Source organism: Anomalospiza imberbis, chromosome 19 (assembly GCF_031753505.1).
Source record: "Anomalospiza imberbis isolate Cuckoo-Finch-1a 21T00152 chromosome 19, ASM3175350v1, whole genome shotgun sequence".
NCBI classification, from domain to species: domain Eukaryota; kingdom Metazoa; phylum Chordata; class Aves; order Passeriformes; family Viduidae; genus Anomalospiza; species Anomalospiza imberbis.
In genome coordinates, this window is record NC_089699.1 from 10,615,468 (window position 1) to 10,639,633 (window position 24,166).

Genomic DNA, 24,166 nt, shown 5'->3' on the forward strand with positions numbered 1-24,166 from the left:
GTTTTAACTAATCAGGATCCTTGGAAGAAAAAGTATGCAGATCACTTTTGTGCCAAGGCCTTGCCAGTCCTAAGCAATGCCAGGGCTGTACCACCACAGAGCACTCAAAGATGCTGCAAAACTTTTACCCACAGTCTCCTCCAAAAGAAGGATGTATTTAAAGAAGGATTAGTCTGGGGAAATCAGTAATTATAATCTGTACATTAATAAGGTGAGAGAAAGGTTGGCTAAAGAGAGTATATTGCAAGGGAAAACACATTTTCTGCAGTCGGAAAAGACATAGACACTTCCACTGTATGTTTTTGACAGTTTACTAACTTTTTCTGCTAGGCCTGACCATAGACATGGGGATTTTTGGCTACAACCAAAAACTGAGTTGTAGCTTCATTTGTTGGTTGAGTTCTGCTTCAACCTTTATCTGTGTCCTGCAGGTTCAGCAAAGCTGCTTTCATTCCCCTTTGTCTACTTGCTTGCTGTCAAAATAGATTTTAATAGCCTAGCCAGGAATTGTAATTTGTGTCACTCAAACTGCATACAAGATTTGCTGTCCATGTATAAATATGCCTCAACCTGGGCAGCTACAGCATTGTTTCCCTCTATAATAATTCATGTCTTATCCTTCCATGGGTACCTATGATAATCACAGAGGACATGTAGACATAAAAAATGTGGCAGAGACAAATTGTGAAAAAACAATATGTAACTATGTCCTTAACTGACCTCTTCAGTTAAACAGCAATAAAAATATTCTATTATGCAATAAAAGTAACAGTGTGGGTTGTCACAAAGAGTGTCAAGAAAGTATGCTCTTGAAGGCATAATATTTCCTTCAGACATGGAATCAGTATTCACCTCCTCTCATAAATATTTTTTATTTCACAGAGGAATAACCACCTTTTCTATGCTTTATTTCTCCATGTGTAAAACTCACCCTCTGCCTGTTACACTAAATGAGGATTGTTTGGGACAGAGGCTGTGTAACTGCACTCTTTGTAGAACCTTGTAGCAGTATTGGCTGATGGCAGCTGCGGCTGCTAAGTGCTGTGTGTGAAACAAACATTCTTGGGTTTGGTTTGATTTCACTGCCAACACTTCAGGTCAGCCCCTAAGCTACTTTAATTTTTAATTAAAGCACATCAATAATACCCTTTGAATGCTTGCTTCTCTGTTGTTTCCAGCTACATGCTAATTGTTTTTTGTCCCCATTTGCACAAAATTTAATTTTCTGCTTGTTATCTGGAGAATTTCCATAGTAATTTTGAGAACTTTTTTTCTTTGCTTCCGTGGGTATGCTGACTTTCTCCAAAAGACACCTGCTCTGAAGTTAAATCAGACTCTGCCACCTTCTTACCCACTTCTCCCATGATTTCCACAGAATAAAAGCATTAGTCATTGGCCTGTAATTATCTTTAATTCACTGGTACTTTCCTTGGACCAGCTGCATGAGGGGCTGAAAATGGTGCAATGAAAAGACTGAAGCAGACACAGAGAGCATCAGAAGAGCGAGCTACACACACTTACACACAACTGCACGTGCATCACTTAGCCACAACACAATTAACACTCTTGCCCCAAAGAAATTATGATCCAAGGCATTCTGCAAACTTTAAACAAGTGCTGTGTTGTCTGTGGTGCCAACTCTTTCAGTTCCTACCAAGAATCTTACAACGTATGACATCTGCCTAAAATCTCATCTCTGAAAGTTGTAAGTCTGCATGAGAACATCCAGATTCATTTTGGGGGGAAAAAAAGGGTTTCTGTCATTGCAAAGAAAAAGACTGGAAAACATGACACAAATGTTTCCTTAAGGCTCAGTAAACAGAAAGTGAAGTTAAAAATGCCTTTTAAAAAGTTCTTTCATTTAAAAATCAATTTTTTAAAACTTAAGTGCCAGCCTGATGATGTTTTAGTACTTCAGGTTGACAGAATGATCAGTGGGACTATTCACAGAGTATAAAGATAAAAATGTGCAAAAGATCTTTGTCAAATCTGGGCTTACAGCCAGCGTCTCTCTCCCCAAGAGCATGTCATATGGCACTACTTCTAAATTTGGCTCAAATTTGTTTTGGTGAGTGCAAAATTTGTCTAGATCCAAAGCTACTTCTACATCTACCATTTAAAGCTTTTTCATCCCATGTAGAAACCTCCAAATAAATAAAATTTACAAAGAAGCTTTTATCTGGATGTAGATGTGTTTATAAGTAAGAGTGAAAGCAAAACAACACTGGGCAGGGATCCAGAGGCTGATACCTGATCACAGTATTTAGTAAATTAACTAAAAATACCTACCTCAGTTTCACTGCCTGAAGTCAGATAGCATGCCCCCCTTCTTGCCTTGACTACAATTTACGCCCATAACGCCCCACGGAATCAAGAGAAAGGCAATGGCAGAAATTGAAAGGGATCATTTCCTTCCTCTCCAACATTTTCCATGTAATGTTGGCAGCTCAATCTGCAAAGATACAGTTAGCAAAAGGAATCTTTGACAATGACTGCGTGTCTCACATTGCAGCCCCATCCTTCCCCTTTACAACTGGTTTTGCTGAATCACTTTTTATTTGCCACCTGGAAAAAGCCAATGCCCAAGATAGGGATACACTGTGCATGCAGTGCCTCCCTTAACTCCTTCCAAACTCCACAAAACTCAGAAAAAAGGGTGGGGTTTGCTCATCTCTCAATAATAGCACAAAATGTAAAGACCAAAAGAAAATAACTACCAGGCAGAAAAGGGTTCTTTCCCTTGACCTGCTAAAACACAGAATATCACATAAACAATCCCCCTCCCTCGTCCCTTCCTAAGGGATTCTTCCTTCTGTGAACACATTTAGCTCTGAACAGCGGGGGAATGTCACCTGAGGAAGGCTCCTGTGCAGTCACCTGAGGGAAAACTGTTGTCACCTGAGGGAAAAAATGTCACCTGAGGGAAAAAATGTCACCCCAAGTAAAATTGTCACCTGAGGGGAGGCTCCTCTTCTGTCACCTGAGGGAAAACTGTTGTCACCTGAGGGAAAAATCCTCTTCTGTCACCTGAGGGAAAGCTCCTTTTCTGTCACCTGAGGGAAAACTGCTGTCAGTGAGGGAAAACTACTGTCACAGAGGGAACACTGCTGTCACAAAAGGGGAAAAATCTTGTCACCTGAGACATGTGGTGGAGGGTAGGGAGAGAAAGGCTTCTGGCAGGCCACATTCCCAGTAAGTTTCTGAAATATTTGCACAACTTAGTGTCTCCTCTAGATGATGGGGGAAAGCAGAGGCAGGGAGGATCTAGAAAGGGGATGTGTTGTCAAAAATGAAATGTCATTCTGAAGGTGAGAAAGCTCAGAAACCAGGAGTGGAGCTGTAAGTCCATGGAATGCAGCGTGCTCTCCTGGACATTAATTACCAGGGCCTCAGCAGCCCAAGGGACATTTTTGGGATAGCAGTGAGCCTTTTGAGGTTAATGGTGATAGAGCCAGATTTCAGACATCTTCCTTCTTTACTGCACAGTCCCCAGGGCTGGAGGGCAGCTGTGGGATGGGATCCAGGGCAAGGCTGGGGGCTGTGGATGTTGCTGGAAGCTGTGTGGGCTCCTGGGGCAGCTGAGACTGCTGAGGCTGCACAGGCACTCCTCCAGCCTCCACAAAAATCTCTGCTTAAATTTGAAGATGCAGTTTTGAGCTTCAGCCACGTGATGGCCACATTTAAAAATTCCATTCCTAATAATGCTGCTGGTGCAGTGGCTGAGATAATGAGACCAAAATGTATGTGGTCAGAAAACCTTCCAGGCAGCCCCACACAGGAGGATGTTTGTGCAAATATTTTATACACAATACACGGTTTTGATTGTGTAAATATTTATTTCAATACCTCTCCGAAACAACTGCATAATGTGACATGGAGAAGAGGCAAAGGTTTTGTAGTTGAGGTGGCATTGCCAGTTTAGTGCTCTGCTCCCGTGGCCTGGGCTGTGGTGGCACCCTGAGCCTCAGCTCTCATGGCAGCTGGCCCATGGCCACTCAGAGGCTTGGAATAAATGTAGCTTTGCCTATATCTACTTGTACACAACATAACATTATGAAAATAGAAATATTATAATAACATTATGGAAATATTACTTCACACAGTTTGTGGAAGAACTAGCCATGGTGAGGGACGGTGATTAGCCAATCCACCTCCTAATTTCAATATTGAAAGAAAACACACTAGAATATATTTTGAAATTTGTTAAGTTTTTAGATTTATAAAGAAATGTGGAAGTCTAATGGTAGTTTCAAACAGAAAAAGGTAAGACACTCCATGTGGAAAGTGGGTGCAAAATTGGCATTCTGAAATTTTTCAGATTTAATTTCTTATTAAATAAAACATTAGATAAATCCAAACTATTTTCCTGGTTCTTGCAAATTTGTGCTTTGAGCCTTTGATTGAACCCTAAACCATTCTGTCTGAATGGCTCATGGTCAGAGGCTTTTACCTGAGAAATGCAGACCTGCAGTGCTTTTGACCTTTTTTTTATTTTGAAAGTATTAACCTTCAAATTATTCAAAAATATAATCTTAATAGATGCAATTTCCTCTTGCAAATTTCTTCTGACATGGCACATAAAAATGTTGTGGGACTGACTGTCATTGTTTGTACCAAATGTCTTTTGCTTCTACCATAACTTCAGGATTACAAGGCTCATTAGCAGGACCATGGCAGTGTTACTTCAAACAGCATGGTTCCTTTTAATTGTCTTGAGACAATCTGACCTTCTTTTAAAAGGAACTCAAATAAGTTTATTGTTGCCAAAAGATCTTGGGAAATAAAAGGAAAAGAGGCCGCAATAGTTCTGAATTTTTAAAAAATCAAACAAAAACCCCCATATATATTACTGCTAAAATTTTATACGATCTGGGAAATTAAAAAATCATTCCTCTTTGGATTACTTTGTAGTTTATTGGTGGTATTTTTAGACACCAGAAGATTTCTTTTAAACTTAATACAAAAAGTCTGTTTAATATTTTTTTTCATCAGAAAGTTGTTTATCAAAGACTTCGACACAGTCTCCTGAAAATTCATGAGGATCTAAAAAATTAAAAACTTGAAGGAAAACTACAGCTTAATTTGTAGTGCTTCAGAAGTTTGGGGTTGGAATTTGGTTTTATGAAAAGCTGGCTCATTTGGCTGACTTCTGTTAAACACCATGTGTATGTGAAATGATGGACAAGAAGAGCTATTTATTGTTCATTCCTAAATTTTAGTCTCTTTGAATCTTTGATCAATAAAATAGAAAATAAGCCATCTTCCCTTTGGCCATTATACGTTCTAGTATTTGCTCATACTTAATAATGAAGAAAAAGAAAACATGCTGCAATTGTTACTATCCTTTGTTTTCTTCTTTCACTCCTTTTTTTCCCTTTCCTCATCTTCCAGTGTGACTGTGGCATTGAATACAGCTGAGACAGAGCTGGTTCCAAACTCTGGTACTTATTTTTGGTTCATTAATTTTTGGCAAAGAAGGGACACTTAATAGGTCTGACATTCCCAGCTAGGTGGTGATTGATCAAAAGTCGCCACAGTCAATGTTGTTATTTTTCCCAAATTTGTAAGTGTGTTATTCCCTAGGAGCCCACAAAAACAAAACAATTAGTCTGTCTTGACAGGAATGAGGGTGGCTAAACCAGCATCAGAAGTGAAGGCATACCATGGGATTACCTTTGCCCTATCTTAAGTCTGCTGCAGATTAATTTACAAAATGACAAGGCAATGACTGCTTTATTTAAAGTGCATTATCTGCATTATGCCAGCTGCACACTTCAGAAACGTGACATTGTTAAATGAGATTTCCACACACCTACAGGCATGTGCAGACACTGTATTTATTAGCCTAGTAAGCATACAATCTTTTATCAATGACACCCAGTCTCTCTCTCCATTTCTTCCTGTTTGTGTTGTGTGTCTGTGTCAGCCTTGTTCTGAGCCAGTGCTGTCAGGTGAACTCTCCAGAATCTGCCCAGCTGGAGCTGGGAATACCAGCCAGAAATAGCCAGCCCTGCTCAGATGCCCCTGCAGTCAGTAAGTGCCTGTGGAAGGTACACACAGCTATTGGCTGCTGGGATTGAGCTTCTCCACTGGAGATGAAGTTGTAACTGGTGTGGGACAGTGGGAGGCTGGCAGCTTGCTAGAGAGGGTGGTTAGTGAGGATCTGGGTGGCAAATTCAAATATTCAGATGCTAATCCAGTCTTAAGCCACTGAGCTACTGGGTACTTTTTAGCCAGTATCTTTCCTGTGACTTGATTTCCCCATCTCTGAAGTAGAATCAAGCTGCTCTTGAATTTGAAAGATTAGATATTATAAACAAAAAACATTATTCCTCTTATTGGCAGGGAAAGTACCCCAGCTGGATTGATTTGGGATTTCATAATGTTGGTAATACACTCCTGAATAAGGTTATGCTGCAGGTATTCAGTGGCTGACATTCACCTTGGCACAAACTAGGCTTATGTGTGACTGGTGAAACTGATAACATAAACTTGCTTCATGCACATTTCAGTTATTCCACTTTGAATCTGTGGAAGATTCTCTGTGGGTGTTGATCAGGTCCAGAATATTGGACATCTGCCAAAACTCTGGCAGAACTTATTTTCCTTCATTTGGACATGTACAATGACTGAGACAAATTGAGAATGTCCATTTTGGTCTTATCTCAGTAGGTTTAGAGTCTCCCTAATTCTGATAACTGTATTTGGAGAATATGAGGATTTGAATGAGCCCTGAGAAAATGTGCCTCCACGGTTAATGAAAAGAGTAAATAAGTCTGGTCTGATACCCAGCAAAGCAGTTCTGGATTGCTTGCTGCAGCTGGTAGACTTCCAAGAGGAGCCAGAAAAGAGAAAACTCAACTTTGTTTAGGCATACAGCTGGATGTCAAAGGCATGGGAGCCTGGAATTTCTGTCTGAGTTTTCCTGTATAGTGATAGACACAGCAGGACATTGCTTTCTTTGGATGTCAATGTCTGACTCACTCTTGTCTGAGCCTTAGTAAAGCTCCAAGTAATCGGTGCTTCAGAGAAGCAGGGAGCTGCAAGTTGTCTGCTGAGGTTTGATCTTGAGGGGAGTGAAAGACTTTTTGTATTATTTGAACTTCAGGAAGAAATTAAAAAAATGTTATCTACCTGTAGTGTTGAGTCATCTTAGCTGGCAAGTGTTAGGAGCTGCTTAGGTCAGCTGAAAGATTGGGAAGGAAAATACTGACTCAATAATTTTCTTGTGTCAGCAGAGGGTCTCTGCTGCACCGTGGGCTAGGATTTAGAAGTGGAGATCTAAAGGAGAATATTATAAACAGCAGCTGCTTTAAAATTAGCCTCATTCCTTTGCTTCTGACAATTGCATAAAGTCATAGGAAATCCTACCACAGCAATCCCTTCTAATTTTTTAACAAACAATATTCACATCTCTGTTATTTTCTAACCTAGTTACATTACTTAGTGCTTGTTTAAGAAAAGCTTGGTTATATATTCTTTCCTTAAATTGGCTTTGTCTCAAGCACAAATTTCAGATGCATCCAAGTGATTTATATGCCTAATCTGACTGAATCACTCCTGAAAGTTAGACTTGACATTTTTACAAGTTTTATCTGTGGGCTATTGCTAAAATGAATCTGAATATATTTTTTCAATTTCTTTGGCTGAGGGTCTCAAGAACCTTGTGAACTTCTTAATAAATAATTCTATTCTAAGAGTGAAAATATTAATTGACCCTCCCCTCATATGATGACAGCAGTATGACTTACCCTTGGTGATGGGGAAAGTTTGGGAGGGCTTTGACAAAAAATTTGGAAAATGCTTCAGCTGGGGCTCTCAAGGCTTCACTTATTGCATGTTCTACTGTAATTCCTGTGAGGTTCCCTGACCAAGACCTTTGGCCTGGGCCTTGAGCACAGTTTGGAGTGTGCCTGAACACTTTGTTGCATTCTAAAAGTGTCCAAGTGGCAACTACTTCAGTCTCCTTTTTGCTTTTTGCCTTCCCCCTGAAATAGAAGACACAGCATGTTCCATTCTTCTTCCAGCTATACATGCTGCATCTCCAGCATGCCAATATCTGCTCTATTAAGAGCTGTAAATAGCTCGACAGTGGGAGGCTTTTCTTTACCTATGCTGTGAAATGGTTTGTCTTCTATCAGTTCTTTGCATGAGGCATAAGAAATAAAGATTTACAGCAAAATAGGTTCTCTTTGGATTGCACCAGAAAATCTTTCATTCAGACAAGGGATACAATGACATTTCCACCAGGTTCCTTTCTCCTCCCTTCTCCTTTAGCCTATTATGTATCCAGGGGATGAAAACAGCCAGTCACTGGCAAGACTTGTCCATAGAAGGTCACATTAAACCCTTGTGACCATAATTATTTTGTCTCCTTGCTCTCCAGCACTGCCATGTGAATGAGGTCATGGTATTAAGTGATTCTAGCTGCTTAATATCTTCACTTTATGTCCTAAAGGACTTCTGGCACTTGAGCACTGTGTTTGGGGACTATTAGATACGAATATTTTCTTGAGAATTTACTGACATTGTTGAATTTATATCCTTATGTGTTTCCCATCTTTAAGTTATTATTTCCTCCCAATAATACAAATGATCCAAATGTCAAGATTCTGATTCTGTGTACTCTACAACGAGAGTGGGGGGCAGAAATCCCAAGTCATTGATTTCAATTAAAAAAGGTAATACCCTCTTATAAAAGCTGTGTTATCTCAGCCAGATTCCAATGCAGAAACATTAATCTAGGCACTTAAACTTTTCTTCTGCCACCGTGCTTAATATTTCTTTCTTTTTTCTCTGAAGTGTCAGGAAGTGGTGCCGAGTTGGCAGCAGTATATACCATCCCAGAGGAGGCTGTAAAGTAAGTGTTAGAAATGTTTAGTCCTGTCTATAAAAATAAGTTTTACTGAACTCTCAAAATGTAGTAAAAGAACTGACTCTTCTAGCAGTTTTTGTGGTTATTAATAGATGTTTAGTGCATTAATTATGTTCCAATGGAGATTTAAATTCTAATCCAAACTGTCCCTCCAAATTGAATGCTTTCTTAACCTTAGCACTATCTGATAAAATTTCTGAGAACTCCTGTACATAGAATGTAATTTACCTCTGTTTGAATAAGTAGGCCTGTGGGAATGATTATTGATTCATATAACTGAATATTGAGGAGGAGACCTCTTTTTAATGGAGAGCTTGCCTTGAAGATTCATATTACAATTCATCTGTTCGCTTGTTTCAACACAGAAGTTATTGTAATTAAGGTATCTCATACACTAGAATAAATTTAAGAGACTGTTAAAAGATGGCCCTTCATCAGAATATCAGAATTATTTCTTGTTATTCCTTCAAAACAGAAATTTTATTATTTAAAGAGTTACACGGCTTTTAATTCTCATGCAACATAATTGCCAATGCGATAGTGCTAATATTAACAGTGTCATTTAACTTATTGAAGGAAACATAATATCTGTCAGAAGTATTGCAGCCTTTGCTGCTGTCCTGGTAAAGAGAAATTGAGAATTTTTCCTTTTATTAAGACATAATTTAATTTTAAAGGAGCATCTGCTTTTTGAATACCATTGTATTCTTGAGAATGATTGCTTTAAAATCCTTTTCTAGCGTTGTTGTTCCCTCCCAAGCTTACTGTCAGTATTTTACAGTTTTTCTGAGGGTTCAAAATGCCACTGGAGGACAGATGACACACTTCAGTCTACCCTTACCATCTAATGTGTTACGTTCTGGTCTCAGGTTGCTTTTCCTTGAGTAGTTGGACACTATCAGTTGTCGGTTTCCCCTCTATTGTTTCTTTGCTGCAGAAGCTCAGCAAGTGGGAGATGACAGAGCGACTGTGCTGCCTCTGCTTGGGGAGCAGGAGAACTCTGATAGGGATATAAATTATTGGAAGAGTGTCCATCTCGGGAATTGCAGACAGACAGAGCAGCTCTGAGGAAATGCAAACTGTCAAAGATGGTTTGTTTCAGTTGAGGCTTGAATAACAGCACAAGTGGAAAGGGGCAAAGCACACTGGAGTCACTGTATGTAAGTATTCTCAAATAATTTCTTAGACAGTTCACTTACCCGATGAGCAGAATACCACATGCATTTCTAAACATTGCTTTTCATCTTTGAAGAATAAAAATTGCATTTCATTTAATGTGACGCATGAGCAGATTATTTCTTTGCTGTTCTCTAAATATGTAGAATATTTTATATGAAGAATGGAATTTGAATTATTTGTTGGGGAGAAAGCACTTTTGTTATGCCTTCCAAGTAAATGCTACTGTTTTAAACTGAGTATATACTGATACTATGATGTGTGGTCAATACCTTTTAATGGGACATACTTATAAACCAGTAATCATCATATTTAAGACTGGGTGTCCATAATTTCTATTTATGGAACTGTTTATATTTCTACAGTTTTTTTCAAGAGTCAGTTTATGGGAAGGTGTTAATAGCAATAATTTACCTGCATTTACACATGAGCAAAGCCAGTACTAAAAACTGGCAACCTGGAATGAGTATGCATAGAGTTTGTGATAGTCCAAGACAAACAGGGGTGTATTTTTAAGGAAAAGTTCTTATTTCCTTTGATTCTCTGGAAAAATGTAGAGGTTGGGTGTGTGTGTGTGGGTGTGTTTGTGATAACAAAAGAAAGACTAATTTTGGGAGTTATCAAGAACTTTAGGGGACCAGTTTTGAAAAGAACCACTCAACTCCAACCAATGAAGATTAAGGAAGCTAATTAAGATTACATTGCACTGTACTGCACACTCAAACTGCTATGACACATGGAATAAAAGTGGATCCTTTGGAATTTCTGAAACCTGGTTATTAACCTGCAATTATTTCTCAGTATGTTTTCCAAGCACTGTTTATTAGCAGCAGATTCAAACCTCATGTGCCTTCTACAGCAACAGCACTTCAGGTTTTTACAACATTTATGTGGTACTGCAACAGGCTAGACTTTTTTCATGTTTCACAAACTGATTAAGATGCCTTTTGGAAGTGAAAAAGAGGGAAATAAGTTTGCATGGATCTGTCTTCTCTGAAAGACTTTGATTTGACTGTCTCTTGTCAGAGGCTCTAGATAAAGAGTGATTCATGTAACTAAACAGTTTCCACAGCACTTACCTAAAACTTTGTACTGAGCTCAGTGTAAGCAATGACAGAAGGGTAGCCAGTAGCTCACCAAGGAATTCATACCCATTTCCTTTGTTTTCAATGTGATGGCATGTCCTATTACTCTGCTAATCTCAACAGGTCCTCTCTTGCACTTCTTGCCTTTATTGTTCCTGCAGCTTTCCTAGTGTAGACTTGGTGGATGATGCTATTAGATGTTGTAAATATAGGTTCTTACAAGTGCTTTCTGCACTTATAGAATAAATTGAGGACTTCTTGTTCAGCTAAACTGAATGATGACAGAGAATTTTCCCTATTATTAGGACTGGCTAGAAATCCTTTCCCCTAAAATCAAATTGGTTTTGGCATTTTTACTGTGAAATCCAAAAACTACAGCTCTTTTTTGGTTTTAGGAGAAACATGGTCTCCTCCTAAAATAAGACAGATTTTTGTTTTAGTGACAACAAATTTCCCTACATATTTATGACTGAAAAAGTTCCTATATAAAATAATATTAAACTTCACCTCTTAGCTATATTTAGAATATTTTGCAGAGTTTAGTCCATGCAAAATTCTTGTTGAACTCTGAACAGTTTTTTCAGTGCATACCTATAGAACAAGTCAATGCATTCAGTGAAACTGTGTAATACATATAAAAAGCTTTTTACAACAACTGTGTTAATTTTGTGTTAGTCATAAACACAATAATACTTGATGTAGAAAAATAATTACTCTCTAAGGTGAAGGAATTGGGAATTGCTAATCTTTTGAGTGCAAGTTCTGTTATTTATCATTGCAATAGTGTTCTTGAGGATTCTGCATTTATCAAAAAAAGAAATATCAGTAATGATGATCAGATAGGGTTAAACTCACAACTGAATAGATTAATTAAGATCTATCCAAAATTTAAACCCATTCTTTCCCTGTTTCTTTGCTCTTTCCAATGTTTGTCAATGCCCTTTCAGTACCTCTGTTAGGGAGGGAATGTCTTGCTATAGGTGCCAAGTTTGGCGATGTGTTTACCTCCAGTTACAATGTTCCACGTGCAGCTGAATGTACCTTGCAAAAACACTTCAGAGACTTTAAAGCTTTGTTTGTTACAGAACGGAAGCTATCAAAACTAGAAACAATTTTTCATTTAGTTTTCCCTCATAGTTTTGGGGTTTGTTTTTTTTAAGGTTTATTGTAATCTGAAGCTATCCTATAACACAGGGGAAAATCCAGATCCTCCATGAAAGCAAAGATTAGATTAGATATCTGCAGAAAAAACCTTTGTGGAATATTTTATTGGGACATTAAGTGTTTTGAAATCACACAGTTAATTAATTTCTCCATTTTAATGTTAAAATCTATGCATCTGGATTATGATGTCTCTTTAAGAAATAGGGGGGCTCAGGTTTCAATCTCTTTGAAAAGATCCATTTATTATGAAAAGTATTACATTTTCAAGGCACTCTTTTTGAAAACAGGATTTAGGTGTGTGAGGTCATTTGAATTGCCAGGATAATGCTACTTCTAAATGTGTTTTTGTGTGATTCTGGCATAAATGACAGACTTCCACTAAACTTGGAGAAACTTTCTTATGCTTCTGACTGTTTCAGCCTCCAGTGCTTGTGTGGCTCAGTATTAGCCAGCACTGGTTTGATGTGGGGCAGGACAAGGGTGAGAAGAGGAAAAGAGAAACCAAAAAACACTGATTTTAAATTTGTTCTTTTTCATATAGTTAGAGCTACATTTTAGCTTAGTTTATTTTTAGGTGAACAACACTTTATCAACTGGAAGCCATTGGTGAATCAGTGTGAAACTTCCCAATGGTTTATCAAAAAAACCAAGCAAAAATGTTGTTCTACTATGTTCACCACCTACTTATGCAGAATTTCTGCTTTGCAACCCAAATGTACTACTTAAATGGCCCAGCTGATTATATGATTTGTTGCAAACACTGATAGACTTCTTTAAGTGGTATTGGAAAAAATACAGGCAAGGTAGCTCTGTGGATGTTTAATAGACACAAGAAAGTTTTGTATTTAAAACATAGCTTTTGACCCTTTTATGATATCTCTTATAGCCAGTCTCCAGCATTTGGATGTATTCGTGAGCCCAGTAGTAGATCTTCTGTTTTCAACTTTGAAAAAACAAAGTGGAAACTCATCAGAAGGTCAGATGGAAATATTCTGCAGCCTGCAGCAGATTCTGAGCTACATGGCCTTTAAGCAGCCTGAAGAACAATTGGGAAGTGTGGGAATTTCTCTAGAGAAGTCCTGAATTGTTTTGGGATTTACTCAGCATATTCTAATTTTGGATGAAAGATGTGATTATGCAAGCACATAATAAGCATTCTCTCCTACACTCACAAAGAGTTTGTATTCAAATCATTCTTTGTTCTACATGCTCAGATTCTGTGGCATTATATCAGCCCATGCACGTGCTTCAGTCAGGTTCCATAAGGGATTCCTAAAGATGCTGTGGTTTTTTTTTTACTTCTAAATGAATAAACAAATGGAATTCCTACCTTTCCTACAAGTAGCACTGTTCTTGTGACAACTGCTGTGCAGTGAAGCTGGATGTGTTTCAGGTGCAATGCCTTCCACCCCTCCATAGAGCACAGAAAGGGAGTGAAGACCACAGTTTATTTATCAGGTGGAACTTGTTTCTCATGTTCCATGGAAGAATGAGCAGAGAAAACCTCATGGAAGCAGTAGGTGGGGATGTTTGGCCAACCTCCCACCCAAGCAAAGTAACTGAATTAAGACCTTGGCTATGTTGAGTCTCCACTCCATAAAAAGGGACTTGGTGGCACAACGAGATGAATCTAAATCAAACATGGCAAAGATAAGAACATATCCTAAAAATTTCTGAGCCATGGTCAAGCCCAGAGGCATTTTTCCTTAACCTAAGGGAGCAGTTAAAAAGTCAGCACTTTTGCAATCATAATCAAAACTCTCTATCAGTTGGCATTGCTTCTTCGTGTCCTTCATTAAGGGAAAATAAGTAAAATAAAAGCACAGAATTAAGCTCAGCAATCCAGAGCACTGATTCATGTCATTTATATGTAAAAAATTATGCCCTAAGAAGTTCAAATTTATATTTTCTGAAAGCATAAGTGACTATTCTGCTTCTATCCTTATCCTCATACTTTTCAGTGGCTATAAAATGTGGATATTAAATCTACAGTGTGTCTTCTGCAGTGGTTTCATTGTCCATATATAGATATCAAGACAGCTACAGCTAATGACAGCCTTTTGGTCCAATGAATGTGTCAGTAAAGGAAACCAAGCATTTCTCTTAATAAAATGGTTTTCATCATCCTTAAGGACTCATTAAGTGATCTCTTTAGAAGTCATATTCACTGAGCTAATTAACATGATCAGAATGTGCATTCCTTCCTTATGATTAACTCCATAGCACTGAGAGGAAAACTCTAAGTAAAAGTCTTACAGTGATATTAAATACATAGATCCTTATATTCTGTATTGGAATGCATGACACACTGGCTACAGTTTGAATAACTGTTTAAGGTATTTTGAAAGCAGCAAGGACATAATTCAACTTAAGCTCTCACTTTCCCTCAACAGAAATACACAGGGCATTAAACAGCTTGGGCAAACAGTCTGGAAAGTTACATTGCGGTTCATCTTGTTACACTCGGTGCTTTATATGTAATGGTGGTTTTTACTCTGAGTTCCACTCAGTAAACCTGGGACTTCAGCTTTTTTATGAAGACATAAAATTTGCAATGCCTAATCTTCTTTATTGTGATAATCTACTCACCATGAAGCAAAGATAAAACATATGTAAGGGACAAGGATTGTTTTCATCACTCTTAAAAGTTTGGTATCTCAGAGATTAAGAATATTAAAATATTAACCACAGGAAAAAATGTTACTGATGGGTTTTAAAATTTTTAAAAACTGAAATATGAGTGACATGATTTATTCTTGAGGCACTTGCATTGAAGTTTATTGGCACAATGACGTTTTTATAGCATCCACATGAACACTGCTCTAAAGTATTGTCCTGTAGGGTTCAAAATCAGTTGTGACACACTCAGGTATGCTGTTTCCTATGAACTAGTGTAATCTTGGTTTAGTTCACTGAACTATACTTGAATTATTGGAAGACAATAGCCTTTGGTGATATAATTTGATTGTAATAGGATAGAAAACTAAATGTTGTATTCCATAGAGTCTGTGACTGGAACAGAAGAATGGGATGGAGCTATTTAATACTGCTGACACAATTTGGGCAATGAGCTTTTCAGATACTTGCACACCTTAAATATTCCATTTTCCTCCGTGTCTGACGCAGTGCATTGACAGCCTGCCCTTCTTACTTTGCTTGAGCAGACGTCTTGTTCCAGCTATGATGAGATACATCAGTGTAGCTCCCACTAATACTCCCTGATTTCTATCCTATTGCTGGTTTATGTCAGTCTATCAGTCTGACTCCATTTGCAGATCTCTCCATGTTTGAAGAGCTGGCCGTTGAACCACTTCTAGTTGAAGCCATACTAATATATTTCTTTAGAAGAAACTCTTTACTAATTTTAAACCACCAGGTTCATATGAGAATGAATAAAATTTGGTAATTGAAAGAGCTTTAAAGGTATTATCCCTGGGAAATAAGTTTTGAAACAAAAATGTGCAAATTAATGCAATTAATTGTGCATTATATAAAGACTAGCTTACTAAAACTAGAAGAAGATGCAGGTCAAGTAACAGACTAATGATGTTCATTTGCAAATAATACTAATTATGAACTATTTGAAAGAACTAACCTGCATTGTTTTCAGTAACAAATTATTTATATATTTGGCATTATGGCACTGTAATAATAAAAATAAGATTTTAAGGAAAATACAAATATCCATTCAGACTCCTGGTTATTGGGCATGTTCTGCCTGTGCTCATGAACATGTCTTTAAAGGACTATTATACTTGATTAACGACCACGATTTAGGTGTTAAAGCTGACAATTAAAAAAAAAAAAAAAAAACCCAACCACTAGATCAGTACACCAAGCATGAATTTGCTGTTAAGGTAAATCTGGGATCAGAAGAACTGTCCTGATTGTTTTCAGCACTTGAGTCATTCCAGTTCTTATTTAGAATGCTACAGTCTCTGTGAATTTTATCAGAGAATGCTGCTTTATGAGACACTGTAGTTACAAATTACTGTCTCTAAAGCTTGTCCTACAGAGCAGAGAAGGGGAGAATTCAGCTATATGTTCCATCTTTACTACTGCATTCCTTGGAATGTTCCATATGTTTACCTTTATCTGACTTCAGATTTTGTGCCTTTGTGGTTGCTGGCAAGAGCAGTTGAATTCTTTCATGCCTGTTGCTTTAATAAGAAATGTGAAGCCACATACACAGTAACATGAGAACACAACAGCATGAAGCAGAAATAATCCCTGATGAGATGCATATCTTGAGTAGGGATTAGGAATGCTTTGCACCCAATTCTTTATTTGGACTGTTACTCTGAAAAATTCCAAAAGGGGGCAATCTTACCCTCTGCCTGGAAGTCTATAATATAATTCAACTGAGAAAATACAGCACACTACTTTCTAAGTTCTCATTTACCTTAGAGAGCTGAAGGTTAGTGCAATGGTAAAAAACATTTAAGGGTTTGGTTTTCTTTTTGAAAAGCAAATTTTAAAAGTGACACTGGATTTTCAAACTTCATTAACTGCAACATGTGGTCACTTTCAAATTGTGATGGTTAAAATTATCTAATGCTCTTACTTAGAGTGAAAAATCATGTTGTTGAGAGGGAGATACATTAAAAATTAATATACTTAAATTCTTTATGAACATAAGGCAAACATCCTTATGCTGGAGATTGAGGGGGAAACAGAATCTCAAACTCACCCTCCGTTACCAGATGATTGGAGCTTACAAACTTGAGACATATCTCTATACTAGCTTGGACGAATGAAAATTTTGGTTTATAATTTCTTATCCTTCTGTAGTGAAGTAGAAGAAATAACTTGTGCTTGCCATTAATTTGTGGTGACTTTTTTACTTCATAGAGCATATTCTTTAAGAAGAATTCCTATTTACTTCCTCAGCAATGTGTTCTTGACCCTTCTTTTGTAATTTGATTGCAAAATAGTTTAAACAGATATTAGAAATATCCCCAAAATAATTTAAACAGATATTAGAAAGCCAACACCAAGCCAATATCCTTTGGCTGAACTAAATGGATGTTCAGAAGGAAGGCTGCAGGAAGCTGGCGAGGAGCATTCTTGCTGGTGACTGTGTGGCACAGGATGCTGCAGTCCCAGCCCTGTGGTTGTCTCCAGAGCGTGTGAGTATCCTGCCATGCTCTCAGACTGAATGTCTGCTGCATGTCCAGAGCTCTGGTATCTCACTGAGAGCTCCCTGCCTCAGAAATCAGGGAGTTATTTCAGGCCTGGTGTGCTGCAGGGACAGACCTGGCACTGAGGTGTGTGGTTTGTTACGGGGCAGGTGAGAGCTGTGCTGGGAGAAGGAAATAGACACATACAGCTCAGAGGTACAGCTGAGCTTGGCTTTGTCTTACATTTAGAGAACACTTCTGATGTTTTAAAGATATTCAACATCTTGAGAGATTTCTGAATGCTGATCTTTATGAACTGTCCAATAACTTCTCTTTTTACCTGTGCTTCATCCCCATGACACTGGGGCTGGGTATCCACCCATGATACAGCCAAATCCTAAAATGAGTCATTACTACATGGAGCCTGGCTAAAGCTGATAGATTACCTGTAGTTAAATGAAATTTGGTTTGTGATGTTTGGAATCTTGGGCTCCAGTCCATATGGTATGAATAAAGAGGCACAGACTGTCAATCTGTGTCTGCTGCAGTGGCTCTGACCTCTGATTCACAGCCAAGAGGGAGCTGGTACAGCCACAGCTCTATAAAGCATTATGGTTAGATATGTTTTCATAAGATGTATTTGAAGCTAAAAAAATTATAGCACCACTTTATTTTTATTGTGTTAAGCAATACACATAATTCTATTTCTTTTTTTTTTTTTTTTTTTTTTTTTTTTTTGCCTTGCTTCACATTCATATGATTCACATTTTAAACTCAGCCACATTTTTCTCCCCTCTAGAGAAGAAAGATGACCATACCAATTGCCTCACTATCTGTTTACATTCTGGAAAGAGTCATTTGGGATTTTCTCTTGCTGAGATAAACGTTTGCTTATGGATTTTTTTTTTTTTTATTGTCACATCCATGGCATTTTAAAAGTAAATATGAGTACAAGGTTTATATTATTTTAAATGTATATTGTATTTGTCTTCCCAACACTGTGGTTTTTAGTACTGTGAATAACGTAGTATGGAGCCAACCTATTAAACAGCCTGTTTTTGTAAGGAAACTGTTAGTCCACCTACAATATTCTATTGCTTACTGTGTTCTTCCAATATGCTTAGCATTCCACAACCTAAATGATCATTTGTTGAACAAATTCATGCTTTTATTAGTCAAAATACAGAGAAAACAGAGCCCCCCTGTTTCAAGATATTTGCTAATGCACGGTTAATTATCACATATAGCTTACTATAATTCATTTTACAGGGAGACCTCCTGCAGGTAACATACTAGCAGTTTATGAAGCAAAATAACCTCACTATAGATTAGAACTGTTTCACTACTGGTCAGACAGTTGCTGCTTCTAGGCCTTCTCACTTCACATTGCTAATTTGAACAAGGCTTTATTTTTATATTTGTCAGCAGCAAGACTGTAGCATGGTTGTTAAACCTCTCCCAGGCCTAATTAGAGTAGCAATGCTAGCATTCATAATGAATCTCGTGTCCTGGGTTGGAGGAGGTAGCCATGGTGCTACAGTAGCTTCCTGGCAGACAGTTGCTGGCAGGTTTAAGGTAGCTTGTGGCTTGCAATATTAAGTGACTGTTGAAATTCATTGACTCCACTGCGGCTTATGTGTCTAGATGACAACAAGTTTACACGGTTCTTTTATAGTTACAGCAAATGGGTCCATTTAAATATTTATTAGGTGATTATGGTGATGTGAAATGGAAAAAAATTGCAAAGTACAGTATTGCATGTATAACTGTTTTAACTGTTTGTACAAAATAGGCCTGTGGTATCATTTGAAATTACAGCATCTTTTTTTCCTCATAAATATTTATAGCATATCAGTAGCTAGGAATGCTAATTTATTTGCATTTTGTTTCTTATTTAATTTGACAGCCTTTTGGGTAGCCATTAAAGGCACTCACTCTGATTTGAATGAAGGATATTTCAATCAGCAGTTGAGTGGCATTTTGATTGGAGTGGGTGAAGTTCAATTTTAGGAGTTCTTTCTGCTTTATGAGACACAGAAAGGAGTATTACCTGTGTGTGCTCGATGACGGGAGCACCCCCAGAAGGCCTGCTTCTCTGAAACTCTAACTTCTGAGCAATTTGTTATAGCTGCTGCATTAAATGCATTCAGTCTGGTTTATTTTGTTATTTTTTTCTGGCTTAATAAAGGCGAAAATAACACAAGGGCCAGGTATAAATTTCTGCAAAAAATTGGGCAAGAGTTGTTGTAAAATATGAACATGACTTGGATGATAGAACAACCTATTTCAAGTATATAGATAAGAGGATTAAAAGCAGACAGAAGAAGAAATCCAATTCTTTGACAGCTTTGTAGCTACTGTTTATTTTGTCACAGCAACAGAAGAAATGGAAGTGAGTCAATCTCACTCAAGGGCATGAGAGAACATGATGATATCTAGAGGTGTCAGAGCAAATATATACATTGGAAATGCCTTCAGTGATGGCACAGAAAGTAGTTACAGTGAAGACAAATCAAGCATAGTACAGTAAATTTAATCTGAATGTATGTGTGTCTACCTCTATGTGCAAACTTACACATAGTATGAGAGACTTGCTCTTTGTAACGAGAATAATTATGCTTCAGCAGCTTCACTCACAGTGTTATCACTGAACTTCACTCTTGTTTAGATATTTAAATTTGCTGCAAGTGGGTGGCAGAACTTTCTGAATCTGTATTTTCTAAAGAACAGAAATAAACAGCAGAGATAAAACTGAAGTCAGCTCTTGTCAGAGGAGGTGGAAAATGTGCATCATTGTCAGATAGAGGCAGGAAACACCAGCTGGAGTTCTTTGACTGTTTTGAGATATCGACTAACATGTATCCACAGGTCTGACTTTTGCTTTGCTAATTCTGTGCACATACTTTCTTTGATAGTTTCACATCAATTTCAGCAAGCTTGGAATATTTTCTGTTTCCTTCTGCTGAAAAATGAATTCATTATTTGGGCCAATTTTGCCAATTTCACTTGAGGAAAGTGGTTACACAGCCTGGAAATATTGACAGCAACTTGAAATGGAGATGAAGAATTTTCATGCATTTGAAAATGAGGTGGATTACTCTTCCAAATAGAAGAAGAAATTCTGAGAAGTAAAATGGAGACATGGAGTTGAATTAACTCTGCCACATGAAGCTCTTGGAACACCCAGAGGCTTCCTTAAGACATGCTGTACAATGTCTAGGATTTGGATATAGTCAGCTTATAGAGCTCAAGCTTGCATGACACTTTGTTACTGCATTAATGCTTCTTTCATTACCAGTAAGAAAAAGCAAGATAGAAATCCTATGGGTATGTGTTTAATGCTGGGTTTAGCTCAAATTGGGTGCCCATATTTAAAACTGAGAGAGCTAGTGACCAAAAGATACTATTACAGTACCAGTATTAACAATTATATATTACAGCTCAGTTGAGAATTGGGTTCACTTTCTTTTCTGCTATAAGAACTCAGAAGATTATGGGGTGAATTATTGCATGATTATTTATGATTATAAAGTTATTTATTCTCAGACTGAAGACTTCTGTGCTTATCTCTGCACTAGTTTTGGGTGAAGTCCTATGATGCCCAAGACGGGAAGTTAACCATGGAGCTCAGAGTGAACATTCATTGATGTGAAATGAGGACAGTGGAAATGTGTCCTTGTGTGTCCACAAAAGCCCTGGTCCTTAGGGCTGTTGATCCAGTTATTTTCACAAGGACTAAATTAATTTAAAAGAAGATGAAATGGAAGGGGGGGAAAGAACATTCCTTAGCTTTTTGAATCTGGAACTTCTGTCCTATGCTTTGCTCAGATTTTCCAGTGAGATCACTTCCTGAATGGGGTGTAATATGAATAAGTGTTCTGAGAGGCAGGTTCAAAAGCTGAGCACATGGAATTGGCCCAGCTTTGCCATATCCCATCAGTGACAAAGCTGAATTTTGTTCAAGTTTTCTAATAAGCTCAGAATTGTCACACATGCAGCTTGAATGAGATGAACTAAATTATCTATATTGCATACACTTTTTTGTGTCAAAGAATCTGTGAAATCAAACGTGTGCATTGCATTCAATATAGAGTTGACTATTCATCCAGTCCTGTAGCTTTCCCTACTTCAGTTTTCTGCCACAACTTTGTGTCATCTTTGCTCAATATAATGTTAAATACTTTACTTTTCTGCAGTTTAGTAGTTGAAGCTACTATATTTTATACATTTCTTAGAACTGTAACAGGTTTATTGTTATAATCCATATCTATGAATTTCAATAACACTTCACGGTGGGGATGTACTGTTTTTCCTACTGAACTAATATAGAAAGTAAGACGGAAATCTTGTTCAAGACATAGTTATTTAAATCTGTCTCTGAGTTCAAAGTGGTGCTCTCACAACTGAGTCCCTCGCCTGCTGACATTCCTTCTTGTGATCCATTTAGATGAGATAAAAGAGGGATGGGGAGATGGCAAAAAATCACAGAGTCATGAGACAGCAGCACTGACTGCAGATGGCAAAATAAAGCTTCTTTTTACAGTATCAGGAGAAATTATTTTAGACAATCAGTAGTACAGTAAACTACATTCTGTCTCTGTGCATGACACCAGGAAATAAAAATCTATTTTTCAGTTGAATGAATTCTACGAGGTCCAAGCATCAAGATCTTAGCACTAGGACAAACTGGAAACTTTCCAGTGGAACATTTTTCTCTCAGCTAATGCTGGTTCACCAAAACCTAACACGTTGCATGAAAATGTCTATTCCAATGAAATTTTTGATGGAAATGTTCTTGGTTTGCTGCCAGCTCACCCGCTTTTCCCAGCTCTCAGCTCCCCGGCATCTCACATGGAACAGTGCCAGAAAGTCAAGTTTCTTCACGTTCCTGGCCTGTTTGGCAGACTGCCACAAGGGATGGGAGTCTGGGCTCTCAAAAGTGGACAAGAAACCTTATACATGCACATACAACCGTACACATACTCTCACAGGTCATTTAAATCCATGTCAGTTCATTCAAAGTAAAGGGGTTTTCTTATATAGAGGGTCTTTTAAATATGGCCCTCCTATGGAAAATTTCTCATGTCGGAATTTTAATTCTAACTTACGACTGAAAAAAAAGAGGAATATGAACAATTCTCCTTATAAGGTGAATACTGGTTCCTGTGCAACTGCATGTTGCGCTATTGTCACTGAGGCTATCAACAGCTCCATCTGCCTTCTTCTTTCACTGCATAACAAGAGGTATATTTGTAACAGGTACAGTGCTTGCACACTTAACCTTAACAAAACAAGATAATATTTTCAGAGCTTTGTAAATATTTGTTTTAAAAATTCCTCCTAAGCCATTTTATATAAGGCACGCAATCTTTTCTTGCTCACTAAGTGGACTGAGGGAATAGGGTTTCAATGTTTTTACCTGAACGATGAACAGAAAATAGGCACATATACTGAAATTCTGACTGAAAGGGCCCTGAAGCAGGAGCACTGTAATGTACTTTTCCATAGCCTCACTTCATGCACTGCAAGCTGTTCAGTTGCTTATTATATGTAAGTAAATAAATAAGCTTCAATCACACTGTGTAGGTAATTTCTGACTGTGGAGATATGTTCACATTTGGGACAAAAAGCAGTTGATTCAAGTAGCCACTAATGAATTCCTTTTCTGACTATTCTTAATACTTTGGATTAGCATAACAAAGTCAGACTGTTTAGGACATCAGTACTTACTGCATTTTATTTTTCAGTTGAGGAGATGGGACTTATTGTAATAGATACAGTTCAAGATTTCACTGAAGAAGAGTTCCTGAGTAGAGTTTCACTTCTTGTAAATTCACATTGTCATCATCAAATCTGAGCCTCACTGCCTGTCTGACAAAAATGTATTGCTTTTGTAATAATGGGAAAGAAGTAAATGTCCTGTATAGGATGCTAAAATCTCTATTCAACTGATAAAATACCTATCTTTGTTAAAATAAGGGGGGAAAGATTGGTATTTTGTTTTATTTTGGTTTTTTGGGGGCTAACATTGTGTAGTAATGCAGGAGGCTACATCGGTGCAGTCCCTGACTCTTTCACAAATGTGATCTGAATTTGCTCCCCATGTCTTTTTATCATGAAGTGACAAAATGGGAATAATCAGAAGAATGCTCTTGTATTAATGATAGTATTATATACCCAAACACTTGTAAAAGGCTTAGGTAAAATGCACTCTTAGACTCACTAAGCACTGATCTGTGGCATTGAAGAATTTTATTATGGTAGGAATCAACTTTGAATGCTCTAAACATGCATGGGTTTGCTCTTGTCATTGTAATTACACTGAAGAAGGTTCCATGGGTTGCAAGCTGCAGAAGAAAGTGGGTAAAGTATTGGCAGAAACTTCAGTCATAAAACCCATTGTCTCCCTTGCTGAGGCTGCAGAGAATCCCAAGATCTTTTATTTGCATTTGCCTGGACATCAGTCTATCCATGAGCAGGAGAAAATGGGATGAGTTTGTTTGTGTGTACACATACACAGCAGGATTGAGCAATTCAAATTAATGCCCTGAAAGGAAAATAATACATATAATCACAAACTTTTAAACTGGTTTCCAATTAAATGTTCCTTGATTAAAATGATGCAATGGAAACCCATTAACAGTTGCTTTCTAATGTCCCTAAACTGAAGTCTGGGTTGCACTCTCTAATCTCCTAATCTTTTGAAAAGAAGAGCAGAAAGGCTTCTCTACAAAGCAATTCTGACT

General features: G+C 37.7%; 1 protein-coding gene and 1 long non-coding RNA gene across 2 annotated transcripts in view; one reads left to right on the plus strand and one right to left on the minus strand.

Annotated features, from left to right (window-relative positions):
* Positions 1 to 398: 398 nt before the first annotated feature.
* Positions 399 to 3,954, minus strand: LOC137485255 (uncharacterized). The gene is made up of 3 exons (XR_011005242.1): positions 3,847 to 3,954; positions 2,290 to 2,452; positions 399 to 631 (listed from the first exon to the last, which is right to left on the minus strand). It is a non-coding gene; the product is annotated as an uncharacterized lncRNA (long non-coding RNA).
* The window catches only part of ANKFN1 (ankyrin repeat and fibronectin type III domain containing 1), a 132,077-nt gene continuing 110,851 nt past the window's right edge, over positions 2,941 to 24,166 (plus strand). Inside the window, exons 1-4 of the mRNA XM_068209676.1 lie at positions 2,941 to 3,089; positions 3,120 to 3,192; positions 8,803 to 8,860; positions 9,813 to 10,035. The gene's annotated coding sequence lies outside the window, so the exon portion shown is untranslated. The remainder of the gene's footprint in view (positions 3,090 to 3,119; positions 3,193 to 8,802; positions 8,861 to 9,812; positions 10,036 to 24,166) is intronic.